We start from the raw sequence: 22,807 nt of genomic DNA, 5'->3' as shown, positions 1-22,807 counted from the left end.
TATTTAAAAAAAACACTACAGCGACATTTTCCAACTTGTGGACGGTGCACAAACCAGGCCGCAAACCAGGGTCACAATGCATTCTATGTCTTATGTTCTCTATGTAATTTTTCTAAAAACATTTGACATACTATGCGACAGGCCGTGTAAGAGACGTAAATTCTGTTTTTTCTTTAGATGGAAATTACCAAGTCAAAACGTCGTCTGCGTTGATTGACAGTAATTACCAAGTAAAAATTTTGGTGAAAAAATTGATAGCAGCTTGTCTCCATAGCCACAAATTTTGTTTGCTCTTTGTTTTTGTCTCTTGAAATTTTGTTAAAAATTATGGTTATGTTTACAAATTGAGATGTTGTCAAAATTTTGACTTTTATGAATCTTGTGTGCCTGTTTGCTCTTTCAAAGCAAAATTGACAATTTTGAAAACCTGAGGACAAACATCACAACTTTAATGAAAAAGGATGTATATACAGAAAAAAAGTTATTTAGCAGAAGATACAAGTAGGTACAGTTGGAGACAAAATACTTTGGTCGTCACATTTGTGACACTTTAATGTAATTCAAGCTTTAATGAATGACAATTTCAAATTAATGACAGCTATTATATCTTTCTATCAAAAATATGTACAACTTGTCAACTATGATTGACAGTAGCTAAAAATAAGGTTAACAGTCCTAAAGCATGCTTTACAATTTAATGTCACCCAAGTGACATTGACGACCAAAGTATTTTGTCTTCAACTGTATTATGATGATTGTCAATAAATTTTGTGTAATTTATTGAAATGAGCTCAAAGTTGATGCATTTTATAAATTCTTTTTTAGGTTTGGTTTCAAAATTGTTACTTTTTCAACTCGTTTCTCAAAAACGATGCACAAGACACTAATTTAATTCAATTCTTTCCGAGTTCTTTATCATTCATGTTTATTTTGTATTCTTGTCAATTTCTTGCTAAAAATTGAGAGTGTTCAGCAAAGCTGCATTACAAATTTCGTCTACATTTTGACGGGCCCTTTTTCCTGCTTGCGAACTACGCGTTCCCAAATTTCTAAAAACTGTTAGCGGTACCGAATTTGTCCCTTTTTAGGTGTTTCGTCTCTAAATTTTCTTAGACGATTTTTTGTGTTGACGTTTAATAACATTGTTTTCAAATTAATTCAAGAAACCGGAACTGGCAACTTCCTTTATTAAAATTACCATGGATGAATTACTAGTGGTGCCAATGTTTAGACTGTCTGGCATTTCCATGTAAAAAAAACCGACTACAGATTCGTCAACAAGAAATTACCACCTAGGATTGAACTTTTAGGAAAACTACGTTTTTCCTGTTGTTTGTAACTAGAATTTTCAGATGTAATTTTGACTGCTTTGGGTTGGTTACCCCTTGTTATTGACGGTTGACGTTTTCTGTCAACCTTCTGTCAATTATATTGAATTATCCATATAAGCTAACAGGTGACTTAACATGAATTTTGACACTGGTTACGATATTTTTTGTTTGTCCCCAAAAACCAACCTAACCAAATTTATGGCAACCCAATCACGAAAATTCTTAAATTCTAGGCAGTAATTTCTTTTTGATACGACAATATAAGTATATTATGAATCTAGGAGGCTGTGTTTAATGAAAAATAAACCAAATGATTTTATATGCAAATAATTACATTTATTATTATTATAAAATTATTAATTATAAAATAGTTATTTATTTGACGAGTTTGAGTGTAAATCAGACGCTTTATTTCACAAGTGGATTTTTATACCACGACTGTTATGAATGGTCTATCATCCACGAGGTGGAATAATTAACCCGATTTACACAAAGACGGGTTGAATACAACATTTTATTCTTCGAATTGGACTCAACAAGGCTTAAACTTGCTTAAAATCTGTTAAAAATAATCTGACGTTTCGTATTGAGAAATGCCAAACAGTTGTCAAAACTTATCTACACGGGAGAAAAACCGTAAATTTTGACAGTGTCGAAGAATAAAAAAAACAAATATGTAACGTAGTAACTATAATAATTATTATTTATATCAAAGTCTGGAAACGATTGAAGATAAAAGTATATAATTGAGAGTATTTATTAGTCCTTTGAACAGAATACACCTTAAGCTCAGAATCTTACAAGATAATTTTATAAACGTAGAATTTAAGAAAATTCTGAAGTTGAGAAAATACTGAAATATGAAAACAAAAGGAGAATAAAAAATATAATAAAAAAATAATAAAATTAACAAACTGACAACCTACTGTTAAGCTTTGTACAGGTACAACTATTACACTCCCAGGAAATAAACAACTCAACACATCGTTTGTAATTGTAGAATATTACATCGAAAAACTAACCAAGTTAATGCTAAAAAATTTGACTTCCAAAATTTTGTGCAAATAGACAAACAACAAAACAAGTTAAAGAAAAGCTTATAAAAAAGAAGATTTTTGTTAAAAATTAATTTGAATTGAATTGAAAAGCTGTAAACTGTGAAATAGATTTGTATGTAAAAGCGAAATTTTCCTTTGTAAATCTTGTTCTTTTGGACGTGAATACGTCTCCAAAAGAAGAAAAGGATCGTTCAATATTAGAACTGCTTAACGGCATAAAATTAAAATAGGGTAAGATGGAGTCATATTTTAAACGGACAATTTGATCAGTGAAATATTTCACAGCTATTTGGTTCACGACATCTAAATCAGGATTTCTACTAAAAACGGAATCATCCTTTTTTTAACCGTTCTCCAAAATCACCTGGTATTTCTTTTAAAGAAGAAATTGTCGTATTTAAACAGTCCATGCTACTCTGTAAATCATTATCGTGGCTTTCAAAATATTTAATTACATTTGGTAAATGTTTAAATTTCGTAGTAATGAAGTCTAACTGATCAACTATTGATGGATTATGTACAGCCTCTTTAACTTTAGTAACACACATTGCATCGTCGGGAAGAGCATCTAAAATATTTTTGAGATATTCAAAATTTTCAGTATGAAATACAACCGTTTCTATCCATGTATTGGGCTATTATCTTGTATGAAAATAACATTTACACCTTCGCCGTAAATTGCCTGCAGCGAAGGCAAGAACGCATTTTCTAGTATATCTATATACTGTCTACTGTTTAGCCTTTCCGGAATTCTTACTAACTCACCCGGCCCATCCGACGACATCCAGCCCCAGTACGCGCAAGAAATTCTACCACTTCTTTTCACCGGCAAGACATTTGTTGGGTCGTACCGGGTGTTGTTCCGTCTCCACAATGGTTTTAATTTCAAACTGTCTTCGGTTGAACAAAAAACCTTTTCATCTGTGAAGACTGTAACAACATTTTCGTGGGTTTTCCAGTTTCGGTGCAAATTTTCTCGCGCGAACTGAACTCGTCGTCGTTTATGAGCTTCAGTCAGCAGTATTTGCCGGGCTGGTGTTCGACGCCGGAAGCCCATGCTATGTAATTCTCTGAAAATTTGGAGATTATTAGATAAAATTAATTATTCTAAGAATTCATTTTTTATACCTTTGTATGGTGGTGCGACTCACTGGCAATTGGAGGGTCTCCCGAAGAACGGCGGAAGAGGTAAATGGCGTCTGATTTATTATCTCTTCCATTCTCCGCCGTTCTTCTGCACCAGTTTTCCTTGGAGCACCAGTCCTTGGTTTTGTTTCGAGTAACGTTTTATGTAACGGTATACTTGGCGCTTCTATTATAAAAATGTTAACTTATATTAAAAAATGACATTTGCAAGATATTTTCAATGCAATTTCAAGAATTCAAAAATTTCAAAAATTTCTAAGTACCCTACTTGGTATTAATGTATACTTTGCGAAAAGTCACAACTTAAAAATAAATAATACACTTACCGATAATCCCGCCCGCAAAGATATTTGCGACGGTGGAACACCACACTCCCACAACCCGATTATTTGCCCTCGAGTCTCTATACTGCAGTCTTTTTGTTCCCTTTCGCGTCCCATATTTTTATCCGAAATGTCTCGTTGGACAGTTACTTGCGAAATGAGCAAGAAATACGAAATATTGGTTATTGTCAGGGTGACTATTCCTTGTAAATAAAACCCTGATTTAGGTAATAGTTTATGATGGCATTAGCAAAAATCAGGGAAATCCACAAGGGGCTTTCCATTTAACCAGACAGAATTCCAGACCTTCTAGTATGGCTTATCCACTGCTACTTCACGAAATGGTCACAAGTGTAATTTGAATTATTATTCGAAAGTTTTATCAGATAGCAAACGGTCACAGGTAAACGATTTCATGTGAATTTGGTTAAATTTTTCTTATAAAACGTTGACAATGTGCCCGCATGCCATCCGTTTCCATTCAGTACAAATTTGCCATTCAGTGGTCAAAGGTATGAATTGGTTATGTTCGAAATTTACGATATCTTATACGATACGATAATAACCGCCCCAAATTTAATTTGTAATTAATTTCACATTTGACAATAATGCAAAGTAAATAACAATGTAATTCGTATTACGTCATTTCTGAATTCAAACACTGCGGACACCGCTGAACTCGATTTCTGTGAAAAATTTCACCAAAATCACATGAAATTCTTTACTGTTGATAAATAGTAAACAACACTTAACTTCTACATTAATTAATAAAATTAGTAAATAAAACAATAAATTAATTATTTTGTGAAGTTGTGACTTTGGACATCAAAACCATGAATCAGGTAAGGGATAGACAATGTGCCTGCAGGCCATCCGTTTTTATTCAGCAAAATTTTGCCATTCTGTGGTCAGAAGTATGAATAGAGTTAGAAATTTACAATGATACGATACGATAATGACCGCCTCAAATCACAGTTACCAGACCGAGTTATAAGATAGAGTCTGTCTTAATCCTTTGTCGCCTAATGGAAGGAAAAAAAATATTTTGTATATTACTACACTTTTTGAAAACGTTGAATGATAAGTGATAAAGTAGTAAAGCTGAAGATTCCCATTTTTTGATTTTAATCGATAGCTTTTGAAATAAGTAAAAACTTGTTAATTCTTTACATAAAGGCGGATTTAGGTAAAGAATTGAAAATTAACAGTGATTTCAATATAATCCAGGCAAAAATTTGTCGTTGAGGGTGTTATTTGCCTAAGACATTTTATGTTTATTATCGCGATTCTAATACACAGGACAAAAAGGTTTCAGGCCAATAACACCCTTAAGGACAAATTTTTGCCTGAGATAAACCCAACTCAGCGGCATAATTAGAGTCACCCTATAAATTTAAACCGCATTCCTTGACTTGGAATATTAGGAATTGCTATAAAAATTTTATTTGATTGAAAATGAAGCCACAACTCGAAGTCTGTGAAAAATTTCACCAAAATCACATGAATTTTTTTACTGTTGATAAATAGTAAACAACCCTTTACTTCTACATTAATTAATAAATTTATTGGTAAATAAAACAATAAATTAATTATTTTGTGAAATGGTGACTTTGAACATCAAAACCATGAATCAGATCAATTTTTAATTTTAAAGAAACGTTTCAAATATTATTTTATTCCTTTCAAAACAAGTCAAATGCGATAAGTGATTACTCATAGTCAAAATTCTTAATAATTTGAGCAAACGATTTATCAATTTTCGTCAACTCTCCAGCGAGCCATCCCAATGCCGGAAAACCGACAACTGCCGACCATCGGCTCCATCCCATCTGAAAACGGCCGAACAAGCCTGCTCGAGAGCCGAGTTTGTGACATTACTTCTGAAGCACTGTGTACCCCATCCAGTAGTTACAGGAGAAAGAGGCAAAGGGAGATTAGGATATTTTTCTTTATAAATCGATACTCGATAGGGTGCTTTTTGAAAAACTTTTTTTTACATTACTGACTAATGTATCCACAATTTTGAATTCATCCCGAATAAATTCGCAAATTCGATCCAATGCGTGTGCCACACATGTAATATGTAACATATTAGGATATATATTAGTTTTTCTAGCTTTGATCATATAGGCAGCTGCATCACTTACAAATAACAATACTTTTTCATGGTAATTAAGATATTCCAAGAACCTATCTAACGCTTCACGAACTACCTTTACAATATAATCTGCGTTAACAAAATCGCTGGTTTTAGTGGAAATCAAGTATGGACGATAAGAATTTGTCTCATCTAAAACACCGATCAGGAGGTCTGTCGCTTCGTCTGCTGTAACCCAAATATATTTATCCTTAACATTAGTTTTAATGATGTCTGTAATTTTTTTATGATTTTGGGAAACATAAACTTTTCGCATTACCGATTCATTTACCGGTTTTCTTCTCGTATATTTTTCTAAAAGTTGTCTCAGTTTGGGATTATTTAACTTACTTAAAGGAATATTAGCAGCTAAAAATGCTTCACATAGGTCAGAATTAAATGTATCTGCTAACTTGGGATGTAATTTTTCATAATGAGATTTTGTTCCAACGTGGTGGTCAACAATTTCTATTTTAATTTGCAAACTTGCATGGTACATATTTTCAGCCAGTAATACATTGACTGCTTTACCAACGACACAATGGTGAGACGCTATTACTAAATCTAAGTATCTATTATAACAATTAGGGATATCATTATATTGTATCAGAGTAGTGTATTCTAGAAAGTTGTTAAGAACACTAGTTTTACCGTCAATAACATTATCATGAATGTAACTAAAATAATTCGGAATATTAAAATCCCCCAAAATTACTATATTACCGGACAGCGAATCGATCACTCTACTCAGGATATAAAAAAAAAAAACAGTCATAATCATCCAATGTGTTCCTGGAAGGAGACATATATACAATAATTAGGTGCACACAAGAGAATCCAGTGTCAATCCGAGCTGCTAAGATGTCAGTAAAGGGCGTAGCCTGGAAGTTGTATCTACTTAGATCAATTTGTTCAGATTCAGATTAACAGCTAATAAAACACCACCACCTCTCAAAAGTTGCGTGGAAATAAAATTTTTACCAGAACTAAATATTTTATATTGCTGGGTCGAAGTGATTTCAGAATCAAAGACAGAGCTATTTAGAAAAGTCTTGGTTCATGCAATGATATCATAGTTACAAGCAACAGTTGAGTTGTAAAAGTCGGGAAGTTTGGTATTAAGTTCTCTGACATTTTGGTAATAAATTAATAAACTGGTAGCAGAGTGATCAGGACTTGCTAAAAAAGGATTAATGTTGGAAATTGGTTGCTATAACGTGTTACCAAAAAGGTCATGTTTAACCTTTTTTATATGATTTTGGTAGGCTGTACAGTTAGCGTAATCCCATGTTGTATGTGCTACTTTCTCGTCAGACAGATTATTTTTAGGTTTTATATGAGTACAATTGATAAATTTAAGATTCGAAGCATTACAGTCTTTGGGAGGATGGTTATAGGATGGTTATCGCCACAGCGAGGACAAGATAAAGGTTTTTTACAGCCCTTGACGGTATGATTGAATCCATTGCAGTTGAAATAGCGAGGAATGTCAATCGCATCATATACAAGTATGTATGAGAGCATTTTTTCATGAGATTACATCTACCTGTAAGATAACTTGCAATTTTTTAAAGAATTTTTTTTAGTTCAAAAATATTTCAGAAGTTTACACTTATTTTTCTCATTGAAAATGTGTCTATTTTGTTTAGTAATGTAGGGAACAATTTGCTCAGCTTCATTGTCTTCAGAAAGTCCTGATACACGTATACGAGGAAGGAGAGATTTAATATTACGAATGTCATAATTTTCGGATAAATTTATGTCGGATACAAGTTTTTGAAGTTCCTTAAAATCTTGACATTCAAGCAAGAGAGCACCGTTTTTTACAGGTTTTTCTTTCGAAATTTCAATTTGACTATTTAGCGGATCTATGTTAGTTATAAAGTCAGACTTCGTTTGGGCATTAAATTGATTAATGTTTTTTGGTTTAATTAATGCAGTACTACGCTTGAGTGTTTCAGCAAAAGTACTTCTTCAGGTATTGCAGAGGTGTTAGTTACAATACGAGAATGCAAAGCATCAGGTTGTTCGGACAATTTTGTATTTAAAATTGATATTTCCTCACGTAACAAACGATTTTCGTCTTTTAATTCCTTGACTTCAGTTCGCATATTTTCACAGAGATTAGCAATAGATTCAGAGAATTCAGTGAATATGTTACGGATTATGTCAGGAAGTTGAACAGAATCAGTGACAGATATATTAGATAAGACCGTCTGGTTGGATGCATAATTATTGCAAAGTCCACAACTCCAGTTTTTAAATTTACCAGAATCTTTGAGATCATTGAAGGCGTTCTTGTTAAGCCCAATACACGAGATGTGATAGTTGGCACTGCAATTTATTCTGCAAGTTGAGGCTAGCAAATTTGGTATAGTTCTTCTAGAAATAAGTGAGAACAAAGTCAATTGCTTTATTGCACCCTAAGAGCTGGGTATTAATTCCTAGTCATAAATTGTTTAAAACCCGTTGCAGCAGGTCAAAATGTTGCGATTTCTTGTAAGCAGAGACGGACTCAGGAAATTGTTCGAGTCGAGAAAACTGTTATTTAAAGAAAAAATTCGCTACAACCAACAAAAAAAACATTTTTATTAAAAGCTGCACAGAAAAAGAAACCGCAGCATTTAAAATTAGCTATTGAATAGCTTAGTTTTCATACATAAAGCTTTGCATAAAGTGAATAAGGCCTTGAAAACCAGCCCAGCTGGCTAACAATATTTTCGTCCGCTATTTTTTATATTAGTTCAGCGGTGGTGGCGTCACTGTTCTCGTATTTGAAACTGACAATAGACTATTAATTTTAATAGTTTGTCTATGGAAACTAACAACACTGGTCTATTGGAATAAACGCTCAATCAAATGAAAGTTTTCGTAATAATAACCTCAACCTCAATATTTTGTCCAAATTTGCGATTAATTTCGGAAAAAATTAAAATGCATCGCGGCACTCATCATTTTTCATGTTTTATTTGCCGCAGCAACTCAACACACATTCGTAATGGAAAATATTGAGCGATGAAGATAATATGTAATCAAGTCATCGTTGCATCCGAGAACGTATGTCTGGTTTTGAACTAACTTCACGGAAAACGTGAAATAAAATGACAAGTCGTAAGGTAAAAGGGCAAAATGGGCTGGAATTAGTCGTCAACGTACTTGTATAACAATAGGACCGTTCTTTTTTTGAAGCTAAATTATAAATTTAGTTATTAAAATAAAATCATCAGCGTTTTGATTGTCATTTCTTACCTTTCGACTTGTCATTTTATTTGAAAATTTTCAATTATTGTTCACACGTAACTGTGGATGGGATTGAATAAATACTATTTGAGTGGTCTAACACACTTTTATTAATTCAGAAGCCGTTACAACAGTCGCGAGGTACATACACTCAGCGTAATCCTCTGGACTTGAACTCCTAACTTCAATCACCCAGGAGAATTCAGTAATTAATTTTTGTACAAATTCTTAGGCCAATAAGATTTCAACTGTCGAATACACTAGAACGAATCATCGGAACCCATTTAAAACCAAAAACCTCATCCAACTCCAACCAAGACGAACAACACTAAAAATAACAGTCCGAAACGTCCACAAACACTGCTTCTCCAATGCACCTTCGTCACAGTTGTATAATTTGAAAAATATTTTGAGGTCTACGGATTGAAAAAGACATCCAAGCAATGGGGAATGCTCTGAAAGAAGTTAAAAATAAAAATATGTTATATCATATGTTAAAGTTTGTACCGTGAGGTTTCGCATCTCTTGCTTGTGGAGGTATTTTCAATATTAACAATTATTTATCTTTTTTTTCACATATGGAGGTTCTTTACAAGACAAGCCTATCGGAATATTTCTGTAAATTAACTCGGGCACCACACAATCCATGTAAAATTTTGTTAATTTTGGCAACATTATATTTTTCCATAGGACCTCATCGCGTAATATTACCTGAACGTAATGGAGACCATTCATTTATATAAATAATAAAAAAGCAAATATCTTTTTTAATAATATTTAACTGCCCTTGGATCTAAAGAAACAGTTTGACATGTACGAAAAAAGCAATAATAATAAAAAACTTAAAATAGTAATTAAGAGTGGTTTTGAGACGTGGTTTCCCTTTTTCTAAATACAGACAGAATGAAGTTTTCCTTTTATTGTCTTCGATCGCCTCTTCCAAAGATTTTCCCGACTTATGGACGCTAAATAAACATTTTACTTCCACAATTCCATACTTTCCAATAAGCCCTTTAACAAAAATTTTAATATAATGTGTTACTGTTGCAAATATAGAGTGAAAATTACCATCAGGGGAAGCTGCTAAATATCCAAACTCCTTGTCAACAAATAAACCAGAAGGAAGTAGTTTCACTTTTCGTCCTTGTTCAAATTTTCGTATAGCAAACGTTTCTTTATCTTTGCCATAGTTCATTGCCTCATTGCAATAATTAGTACCATACAAAATTTCTTTTACTAAAACATGACATGGTGTTGTGTCTCTTCTTTTCATTATTTTTCCAAACAATGACGTTGTTAATCGATCCTTTCGTTCTTGTTTATACACATCGTTAGTCCATTGGCCAAGTGTAGCAATTTGAAGTGCACTAATGTCATGTTCGGAAAGCTGTTAGGAAGAAAAATCTGTGTAAGGATAGAAGGAAAAGTACAAAAAAGTAAATCCAAAACAAACAAAATAATGATATTACTAAAATGCATACAATAAAAGCCAGTGTCTAGAGTGAATGGTAATAATTACCTCCCAAAAGAACGAAAAAAAAAAATTAAATGAGATTTGGCTGTGCTAAAGTTTTAAGCAGCAAGGCTAATAGTTTTAGTTATAACCATGCATAAAATAAAATAAACATAAAAACACATATTTATAAATTATATGTAAAAATAATCATGCATAACATAAAATCCATTCTGGATAATACATAACTTTTTGTATTCAGTAAACAACTGCAACAAACTTGTAGACGAGAAAGAGTTCTGGTTTCTTCGGTTTTAAATCCACACACACGCTGCAGTTTTTGTTTCTTACACCAAGAAATAATATTTTGCCTGTGGCTTTGCCAATAATAATCGCCTGTGAAAATGTAAAGTAGGTATGTGAAAAATCATACTTTTATAATCATTCTTACAACACCAGATGCTGCATTGTAGTTGTGACCGTACGATGTATGACTCCACCCTCCATCCACATATACTGTTATCCAAACCAAACCGTTTTTATCAACTTGATTTTTCTCCAAACCTATTTTATATTCTTCTTCACCTGCTTCTTCCATAGATTTCCATAGAGCATCATGCCATACATCACCTAACATATTTTCCGTGTTATGGAGCATATTGTATGGCATGCTCGGGATGTCCATAATGCTTAATTGTTCTTTAAAATTTGTGAAAGTGCTGCCCGTAGCTAAGGCAGCCCACACTGCAGATGTAGTTAAATTTGAATTATTTATTTGGGTCAAATCAGAACTTTCAGTTTTTATAGATGTTTGAAAGCCACACATATTACATTTGAAAATAAGATTGCTTAATAAACCCAAACCTTTCCTATCTTCTTCAATTAGTTTCAATTCCCCTAAAGTGCATTTTAGAGAATGTTTGTATTAAAAATGAATTACTTTTTGAAGAAGAAACTGTAACTCAGCAACTCTATATCCTTCAACTGCAGTGGGTTCATTTTTTGGAGGATCATGTTCAAGACAGAGTTTATGTGCCATTATTCTCAAACAATTTCATATTATTGTAAAAATAATGTAAAAACACACCCTGTCAATTTTACAAAAGTGCCGCTAATTGCGTCAAATTTAAATAAGTGCTTCTATAAACTTGACAAAGGGTTTTTATAATAAAAAATTAGTTGAAACAAAACCATATTACAAAGAAATACATATAACCTACCGATTATTATCATCTTCCGAAATGAATGAACATGTTAGAGTTGTATTTCTTTCATTATTTGTGTCTTGTATCAGTATTTCAGTATTGTCGTTGCTAAAAAATTAAAAACAATTTGTAGTAAAAAAAATGCCATCAGACACAAAAAATATAAATTACGGATTATGTTCATTTTCCGAAATGAATGAACATGTTGGACTTATATTTTTTTCATTAATTGTGTCTTGAATCAGTATTTGAGGTATTGTCGTTGCTAAAAAAATAAAAACAAAATTTCTAGTAGAAAAAGATCATCAGACACAAAAAATATAAATTACCGATTATGTTCATTTTCCGAAATGAATGAACATATTGGACTTGTATTTCTTTCATTTTTATTTAATAGATTTCAGATTTATTATTGCTCAAAAATAATTACAAACCCTTAGTATGTAACAGCTATTTACATGCATGATTACATAAAACGTGTTAATGTTGCTAACATATTTAGACTATCACCCCAATTCTGTTTTCAACGTAAAAACATTGTTAACATATTCCCAAGATATACGTACCTCTTATTATTAACATTAACTTTTGAATATGTGTGGTCTCCGGTTAACACGGCTCTGAAATGTTTATAAAAGCAATGTTTCTAATGTAATGTAACATTACAATAAATATTAAAAAAAAATTAAAAAACTGTGTGAAATTGGTTGCCTGTTGTAGAGGGGTAATTTTAAAAACGAAGAATTATATGTTTTTTGGCATTTTATTATAAATTAGTGTCTACAAATTCAATTAAGAACAAGAACAACATTTGATGAATCTTTCCTTTTCCTTGATGGCGATTTCACTGCATGAGTTTCTTCGGTTTGCCAAACCAATGTCTGACCAATTCCCGCTACTTCAGACACCCTTTTTACCATTTCAGTTTTGGAGGGCGCTTCATTCTGCTCTCTAAATTTCGCGTAGATATTATATATCATTATTTTCTGACCACTACTAACTGGCTTTCCCCTGGAATTTTTTTTACAACAGAAAGAGGTTGTTGTTCTGCCATTATGCTACACCAAAATGCTGAAATCGTGCACCAACAAACGACACTTTAACTTAAAMAATTATGACATATTTCAAAAATAATGTCAAAGATTAGAGATTTTTAAAAATTATTTGGTAATTATAGTTCAATGTAAATAAGGCTTGTCACGTGGTGCAAACTAGAGTAACCTGATTTGTCAATTTTTGTCGCTATCTCCCGCAACGCTTCGTTCTTAAAAAAAATTAACTATAGGCATGTCGATGCTTCTATATAAATACAATAAATGAAATAAATGATTAAAAATAATGAAAACATAACAGCCACAGATTAGAGAGAAAAAGATCGGAAACGGCCATAAGCGTCCTACGTAAAAAAAACGACCTCTAATTCAAATCTTATTAGCACCTGACTCACCAGAAGCACAGACAGAGGCGGAGTAATCAGTTGAATAAATAAAAACCCGCCAAATTCAAAAACACAAAGGGGAATGTTGTATTGCTTGTTACTGAATTGTATTTTTTTATTACAATGAATTTATTAGTGAGAAATACACATTTTAGCATAAACAAACTTATTTAATATTAATGAACAAATCATTGGTGTAAAATGTTTTTCAATATTTGATTGTTACTTGAAACTTTAATTTTATTTTCGAATCTGCGCGCCCACAGGTTGTGCATTATTAAACACATTTTCAAGAACAAATTCGTCGAATCTTTATTACATAAATCGACAATATGAATAATTTGTCCTATGTTTTTAATCATCTCAATTGCAACTTACAATTATAAATTATAAGTGGGAGGGAAATTAGTATCAGAATTAATAATATTATCAATTTCAATGGCCTTCTTAACATTAATTTCCTCTCCTGGTTCTGAAATCAATAAGTTTGGAAACTATTCTTTGGTAGTATGTGAAATACTTAATAAAATTTGCTACATTTTTTATACATTTGCTTCATTTTTTGTAACTTATGTTGGGTATAGATCCGGGTATTAATACAAATTTCAGTCATTTTCTTTCCAACTGCTCTTGAGCAAAATGATCACCGCAAACCCGAAAATTGTGTTTGGTATAATTTACTTCTAGTAGAAATAAAATATAGGGGTCCTGTGGTTGAGTATTGGACGCAGGGTGGTAGTCAAATAAGATGCCAAGGCAGACAAAGCCATTGCAGGTAGTATTAGATGGAATGTTTACCGCACTTTCTCAGTAAAACATAATTACTTTGTTGAATTATATTTTTATTTGTTCAACAAAAATAAACATTTGAGTGTAGTTCACAACTTTAAAATTACAGAAGTTATAAACAGAACAGATTAAGGTTTAAAAAATGAGAGTCTAGTTTTTTGCGAAAAGCCCAAAAACTATACAACCGTTAGAGAAAATAAAAAAAAGGTTCTAACAAAAGGAAGAATTTTCCAATAATAATAATAACGTTGTTGATGCAGTGAACGAGACTATTACAATTTTAATCTATCACACTGCAACCTAAGTCTTTATCCTCACTTGACCACCCGCTCTCGTCGTCACTTTCACCTGTGTTGACTGTAAATGTTAATTCCTAAACTTCGTCGACTAGAGGCTCTTTATTTAGATATTCATCTTCGACTTTTTCAACGTGACTGCAAACAGCCTTCCATTCCTCTTCTGTAATACTAGAAAATTTTGATTCGACTAATGCCCACACATCAATGAATTTGAATGTGATGTTGTGGCTAGCCACATGATTCTTCACTTGAGCCCATATCTTCTCGATCAGATTTAATTCCGGGTGATAGGGTGGTAAACGTAGTACTGAGTGACCATGTTGAGCCATTACACTGTCAAGTATGTAGGTTTTATGTTGCGGTTTATGAATTTTAATTTTTTCTTATAATTCTGGTTTCGTTTATTTTGCTTCAAAAAATATTTCACATTCATTTAACCATTTTTGCATATCTGCTTTCTTCGTTGCAGAAGTAGGAGCCGGATTAGCTTCTACGTTATGGTACGACACATTGTCGATGATTAAAGCGGAGTTTTTTTCTAGATTGGGAAGCAGTTTATTGGTAACACATTTCATGTAGCTGCGATGATTCATATCGTCGTGATAATCTCCTGATTTACTTTCCGACTTGAACATAAGGAGTGCATTGGGGACAAATCCTTTTTTGTCTCCACAGTGAGCCATAATTAAACGTTGTCTTTTTCCAATTGGAGGCTTTAAACCGTTGTCACTTTTGTCATACCATCCATACGGACTGGTGTGATTACTGTGTAAATATGATTCATCATTATATACAATGTTTCTTCCTTCTTCGCGGTATTTTTTTATTTGACGCAAATACCTGCTTCGTTTGGCTCTAATGTCTTGCTTTTCCATTAGAACTTTTCTATTGTCCTTTGTTTTTTCCAAACAAATCCAAGTTTTTTCACAATAGTTCTAAATGAGGATAATTTTCCGGACAAACTACACCTTCTTTTTTAACAGCTGCAAAAACCGTTTCCATGTATTGTTATTTTTACTCAAAAAATTAATCAAAATTTTGTAAGGTGCCATTGTTGTTTCTACTGGTAGTAGAGTCAAAAAGGTGTCTTTACCTTTGCATTTTATGCACATTATAACGACAAATGTTTGGTACAGAATACAACTTCCTTGTTTTCTCTTCTTATAGTCTGTGAGAAAAAACTTGAAAGATTGTTTTTCTAACAGAAATAAATATAGTCAAAATACAAAATTTAAATAAACTCTCTAGCATCATGGATAGAACCTGTATAACCCACCGAAATATTAGTAAACAATCGACTCCAAGTAACCACCTTCTGAAGTGTAATCGAGTGGCGAATCTGTCGGTCTTGATAGCTTGCCTTTTTCTGAACTGGCAATTTGCATTCAATATGACACCCATCAATTACTCCAATGATACCTGACATACCATGTTTAATAATCAGATAATATTAGTACTTTACTTTTTCCATTATTGCGTAAAATGTTGAAAACAATACTGTACCTACCTAGAAATCTGCGCCATTCCTGGGATTGCTCATTTAGCAATTGACGTTGTTTCTCACTTGGCCTTCTAATAAATTTACCCCTTAAATTATTAATAGCTTCAATAATAATTATAACATAGGTCCATGCTTTTGATTTCGCGACGTTTAAACGTTCTGTTGATCCGTTGAAATTATTGTATCGCTTTTGGCCAAGTACCATAGAGTTATTAGAATTGACTTTGCCACTGGTTTTGCCATGTGTCTCCCAACATATTTTTTTCAGCCAAATGGATCCTAATTTCTCTATGTAATTTTTTATAGGTGCCTTTTGTCATTAGAAAATGATCAAAAAAATCGTGCTCTAAATACCGGTCTATCTACGTCTCATAAAAATCTGCTATCTTAATATGGACCATCCCGGTACCCAAGAGAGGTTTTATCGATTCTAAACTAATTGTTTTGAGAACCCGAACTGTCATCCATATACAATTGCAAAAGAGTTTTTTCGTGGTGTCTCTTCAATAGCAAGTTTTTTACTTTTGGAGCTACGCATGTTGCGCGCTAAAAAAATGTGTAAGTTTTTTTTTTACATAAACGCCCTATTAATGTAAAAGAAAAAGAAAGAAAAGAGAGAACTTTTACCTGAACTGCGATAGTTATCAAAATGTGGTTAATAAAGTTAGCGTAATAATATTGAAGGGCATTCAGTAAATTGGAAGCCGTCAGTGGTAGTTTTTTCTCTTGCATCCACAAATTTGAAAAAGATTATTCTTTTGATTATTGTTTTGTTTAACATTTTTCTCTACCTTGAATAGAAATCTGTTTTTTTTTTCTCTTCAAATTCTTTTTGAGCCATGTCTGGTGTTTCTTCCGATTCCAAACGCTAATTTGCGTAGGGCCTTGCGGGTTTACTCTTTTCATTGTATGGCTTTCCGTGAACTTTGTTATAGGTTCCAAATACCAAAAAAGTTGGTTTGAGCCATTGGGTGGTGTGTGTGACTGTCTGTCTGTAAACAGCATATCTCGAGAACGATAAGAGCTAGAAACTAGAAATTTGGTATGTAACTTAGTTGTAGATAGGGGACGCAGCTCAAAACAATTGGTAAAAATTGATCGCACCGTTCGGCAGCAGTAAATAGTAAAATGTTATAAAATAAAAATAATAATGGGTGCCAAACTAAAAAAAATGCACCCTTGACTCGAACCCGCGACAACTATCATCTATTTCGCGTGTAATCCGGCAGGTGGCACTGACGCCAACGTTATTAGGTTTGCTGCTCGAATTTCCAACACTAAATTGTTGTCGTAAGGATGTTTTCCAGATAAGTGCGATAAGGAAAGTGCTGTGATGTTCACATCAGATTTTTTCTTGTAGAATTGCTTCTGTCTCTGTGTTTCATAAACTTTTTTAATTGTTTTCCTGGACTTTTTTGAAAAGCTTTTTTCGAAGGCGGAAATAATAATATAAGATATTTCCTACTTTACCTATTATTCTAATATGTATATTATAATTATTTAGTTAGAATGCCAAAGAAGTCTTTTATTATACGTTAGTCCTGTTAAATATGACCTTATTTCAAATTATCCACGTTGGACTAAATTCAGCCGCTTTCCCATATTGAAACGAGTTAATAAACTCATACAAAATTCAACTATATCGCTCGTTTTCTTATCAATCAATAAATGACTCTTAGTGAGCAATAAATTAATAGCTATATAAATATGATAGTGACCGCCGGTATTTTTTAGTTTCGTAGTGGTATCATTTGTGTTGTCTTTTACGTAAAAATTTTTTGCATTGAATAAGAAATGCAAATTGTTTTGTCATATGTGACAAATTTTTTTTGTGCGTCACATAAATATTCTTGGCATTTTTTATGGTTTACAAAGACATGATTCACAGAGTTCTTTATGTCGTTTTGTACAGATGTTACATCCTTAAGCGCATTTACATAAATTAAACTTTGCGCCGTACCCACAAGTTTTTTTAGATTTGTAGTGGACAAATAGTTTAAAGAGTTTATAGAGATATTATATATAAAGAAAAAGAAAACATTTTTATTGACTGCAATACAAAAATAAAATGTAAGATTATAAGAAGATTATATGAATGTTATTATGTACTATAAATTATATAAAAAAATATTTTGTGCATTTGTGTACTGAAAAAAAAAAAGCAATAATGTTTGTCACACTGATTACATTTGAGTTTTGTGTGAGGTGTTTTGCTTTGAGCATGTGCTTGTCCAAATTCGGTTTGAAGTTTTTCATAGCATACGATACATCGACGTCTACCATCTAAAGTATGTTGAATTTCACCGACTGATTTTGTAGTAGTCCTTGTGAATCAACTTGTAAAGTCTTTGTTGCTACCTCTTCCTTGAATGTAGTGATTGTCATTTTTTCATTTGCCACTTCATGATGCATGTATGCATTTACCAACCCAGTAAGCTTTCATTTGATATGACAGATCAATGTAGGCGTTATGTTTATTATAATTAATAATGGCAATTGGTTTTTCACTTTCTCTACGACCACATGTAATTTTCACTAACACGTCATTATGTTTTGTAGATAAAGTAAGCGCGTCCCGTTTATCTTTCCATTTCTGAAAACCACGCCAGAATTACTTTATGATTGAATATGATTCAATGCTTAGTTCCTCTTGGTGAAATTGTCATTATTGGCATGCAGAAACGTAATAAAATATGTTATAGTTTACAATAAAGTAGATATACATATACTAAATCAGTGGTTTATTTTAAAAACCAATTTTACTTTACATTAGGATCAATGACAAAAAAAAAAGAAAAAGGAATAACAAATAATTTATTTTTAACTTAATGCACTGAAAATATATTGATTAACTCGAGTCATAGTCATCGCTGTATCGCATGTTGCGTTTTGTGCTGGCTGCGACGCTGATGCAGCCAATTTCCGCAGCACACCAATCAATTCATCCCGTTGTTGATTTTGACGGTCCAACAACTCGTTTTGCTGTTCCAATAATGTCCTCATTGTTGCGAAATGATTTTCCATATCTCGCTCTTGGTGCGTAAACAACCTTTCTAACATCGCTGCTGTCACACATTGTTGAGTAGGCCGTACTCGCCTCACATGATTCAGTCGTGTCGGTGCTGCTGTAGGAGAGCTCCTTAATGAACTTAATGAACATTTATGAGAAACGTGGTACCGGTAAAACGCTGTCATGAGGGTATCTCGTGAAGTACTAGGTATCGGTGAAAATGCTATCATGGGGGTATTTTGTGAAAATCAGGTACTGGTGAAAATGCTGTTTGTCATGGGGGTATCGTCTGAATTATCAGGGGTATCTCTTGAAGTGCCAAGTATCGGTGAAAATGTTGTCATGAGGTATCTTTTTAAGTATCTGGTACCAGTGAAGGTGTTGGTCTGGAGGTACTCCTCGGTACCAGCGCAGGTGCGGTCAAGGGGGCTGTAAGACTATCCTTTACGTGGGGAAAAGTAACTTTATCTTCTCTCTTTAAAATCGCATGCATTTTTTCGTAATGCGGCGGAAGAGAATGCCTTTTTTTTTCATGTGGAAGTTAATAAACAATAAAAAAAATAATAAAAAATAAATAAACAAAACCAAAAAAATAGGGGAGACTCGGGCAGCAAGAACCGCTTTAGTTCGATCGTTTGCCAGAAAGTAACCCTGTATTATTATAAATGATTCTAAGGACGTAGGTGGCTCTGCAAGTGTGCCACCTTCACAATAATAGTGGAACGCATCGCCGGACCCGCCATTGTGTATAATTAGTTGCATATACACAAAATAACATTTAACCATTAATTATAATATTATAAAACTTAGATTTTTTTAATTGATATTAAGCTCTTATAATAATCATCTTTACATCATAATAACAGCATTAACACTCTTGAGTATTTCCGAATTAAACAAAACTAATCAAAAAATCTGTTTACAAAAACTGTTCAAAATGTTTACCATTATTCTCCAAACACTTTTGAACTCTTCTTCTCTTATTGGCAAAAATGTTTTCTAACATATTCATGTCAGTCAAACGACAGCACCTTACAATTTCTGCCTCTTCTAGGGTATTTAACTGTTGCTCAAACACTTTGTCCTTTAGGTAACCAAAAATTGAGAAATCTAAAGGTCAAATCAGGAGAACGTGCCGGATATGCATGAGAAACACCTAAGTAAAGGTGTTTAGTAGATGACACGATCTCTATAAAATTTTTGTAAATACGCTAAATTGGCACGAGCCAATTGTTTTTGATTTGTTCAGCATCATTATATTGATCAGCAAGTTGTTGACGTTCAGCATCAACGTATTGATCAGCAAGTTGTTGATGTTTAGCATCATCGTATTGGTCAGCATCCTGTTAATGTTCAGCATCTTGTTGATCAGCGTGTTGCAAGGAGGTTGTCATTTTCTTGCTCATCAAGTTTTCTATCAGTTATTTGAGACGGAGCAAATTCAATTTCTGTAAATACGTCAATATCTCTATCATTAATTCCAGTTTTTTTAAACCATTGATAGCGTTCTGTGGAGTAGCGCTTTGCAAATAGGCTGTTCCAAAAATCTCACCCACTTTATAAAGAGTAATATGTTGTGCAGGAGGTTGTTTTTGCTAATCGTCTACCGCACGTTCAAAATACTTTTGAAGTGGACCATAGACTGATCCAGCAAGCGGCTGAAGCTTGTGAGTGCAGTGTGGAGGTACCGATGGAATGATTTTCAGAAGCGTACTATAAAACAAAAAAAAGTGTTTAGTTTTTCAATTATTGTGATTGGTGTAAAAGTCACGATATTTAACGGTTGACCTAAAGATTCGTTTTAGGGTTTTGGTATTTAATACAAAATATTAATTTTTAACTAATTCAACAAACACCACGTAATAAATTTTGATAATAAATTGCTACAAATCGATAACAATCATAGAGAGAAATTGTGTTCCCCTTTACCACAATTTTATTACTAAGAAATTTGAACTGACAAGCTAAGCTAGGTGTGAAAATGCAATCAAATATTGGTAATGATTACCGGGAAGTAATGCCGGTTTTGCGCAGACAAACTTTGCAGATGTTGAAAACAATGTTTTCATTTTTTCTTTTTATGTTTTTTTTGTACAAATAATAATGTTTTTGTAACAATGAAACTGGTCATGGCCTGACCATACTCCCCGCCTTGAATTATCTCTTTCAAAATACAAAATTTATAATAATTTATTAATTGCACTATTTTACACTGTTATTGTTTGTCGACCGGCAAAACACACACTTTTGGACAGCAACTACATCGATACCAGGGTGAATTTCTAAGATGCGAGTCATTGGCCAATTCAGTGGCGGAATGTTGTCTTTAGCAATTATCACCAAAGTTCCTGGTTCATATTAACGTGGGATGACGACTTTCACTTATTTCGTTGTTGTAATTGGGTCATATACTCTTTTTGATTTATGAGTGATTTATCGCAAGATAAGTAAAAAAAAAATATTGACTAAATTTTGTAGTCACGGTTATGAAGCTGAGATAGACTCATTGGCAACACAAGACGACGAGCAAGGGGTGTTTCGGACTTGAAGGGAGGTGAAAAGGAACTACTAATAAGCGCTGCGTATTTTAAAACAAACATCACATGTGTTTATTGTAAAATAAAGGGACTATTTTGTTTTAAATAAAAGAGTCTCAAAATATTAATATTGTGTAACCACGCTGGATCCCTTTCAATTTGGAAAATCTCTGTGCATTTAGGTGTCCACACAACAAAATAGTACGTACTTCGTCCAGTTATGTACATTTGTCCCTGGACTTGGTGATATAATGTGTGGTTGGTGTTGACGTTATTCTCGTCCTTTTCCTCTCTCCAATAAAAGTATGTTTTGTCTTGCAGTGCTTCTGTTAAGTTCTCGATATCTCTACACTTACATGGACACTTGATTTTTAGAATCCCACCTTCTTCAAGTCCCAGAAAGATTCGTCACTAGTGTTGTAGAGAACGAAATTTCGCAAATAACTGAAGGTTAAGTACCTAAAATATTGTCATAGTAAAGTGGCCGTAGCTTTCACTTCCTCAATTTAATAGGATTAGGATTACTTGTCGCTTGTACTTTAACGTTGGTAGCTTCTTTACATTTTTTCCAAAGCTCGTAGGTTTTACCCCATCGGACTGTGGCAACTCTAGCTTTCTGCTAAATGTTTCAAGAGAGGGCGGAAATCTTTTTATATTGCAGGCAGATACCATGCCAAACTTGCTAGCTGTTATTTCATTTATACTCGTATGTTGGCCCCGGGTACATGCTTCCATTTGCTTAATGCGTGCTGCGTCAACACTGCACCTGTCCAGCAGAATCTTTTCTTTATTAAAAGTCTGAATGTATTCGGTGCCGTGAAGAATTTTATCGATATCGGAAATTGGTGTTTCAGCTTCTTCACTGACTTCGTCTTCAGTGGAGACCCTTGAAAGTGCTGTGTAGTTTGGTGATTTCACTTTGTAGACATCGGTTTATTTTGTAGTTCCTGTCTCATGTGTTGCCTCTTGGATAGGTACAGTGTGCCGCCTTAAGACCTTCTTCTAAGTCGCACATAATCTAAAACACACTTACTAAAGGCATAAAGGCCTAACATTTCAACAATACGTACCTCCACAGTATAGTTTGCTTTTTCCATACTTTGCATAACTTCGGCATAAATTCTCATACGTTGTGTAGCACTATCAACAATGAAGTTAAGGACGTGGCTGCTAGTAAATACATTTTTCCCACATAATTATTTATATCAATATAATAGAATAAAAACGACCCATCAACCATCAACCAAATTATTTCATAAATTGTTTTTAATATCTTGTGGAATTAGTACTATCAGTATTGTGACGCTTCTACGTCGGGAGCGGGAACTCTCTGGCGTCAG

At 33.3% G+C, this 22,807-nt stretch overlaps 1 pseudogene; it reads right to left on the bottom strand.

Annotated features, from left to right (window-relative positions):
- Positions 1-21,575: 21,575 nt before the first annotated feature.
- On the bottom strand, positions 21,576-22,594 carry LOC123012949 (annotated as a pseudogene).
- Positions 22,595-22,807: the final 213 nt, after the last annotated feature.

Source organism: Tribolium madens, unplaced genomic scaffold (assembly GCF_015345945.1).
Source record: "Tribolium madens isolate multiple individuals breed KSU strain unplaced genomic scaffold, Tmad_KSU_1.1 Scaffold_19;HRSCAF=116;Tcas5.2_LG9, whole genome shotgun sequence".
Taxonomy (NCBI): domain Eukaryota; kingdom Metazoa; phylum Arthropoda; class Insecta; order Coleoptera; family Tenebrionidae; genus Tribolium; species Tribolium madens.
Note: the sequence above shows the minus strand (reverse complement) of the source record. Positions and strands in the feature narration are given on the sequence as shown.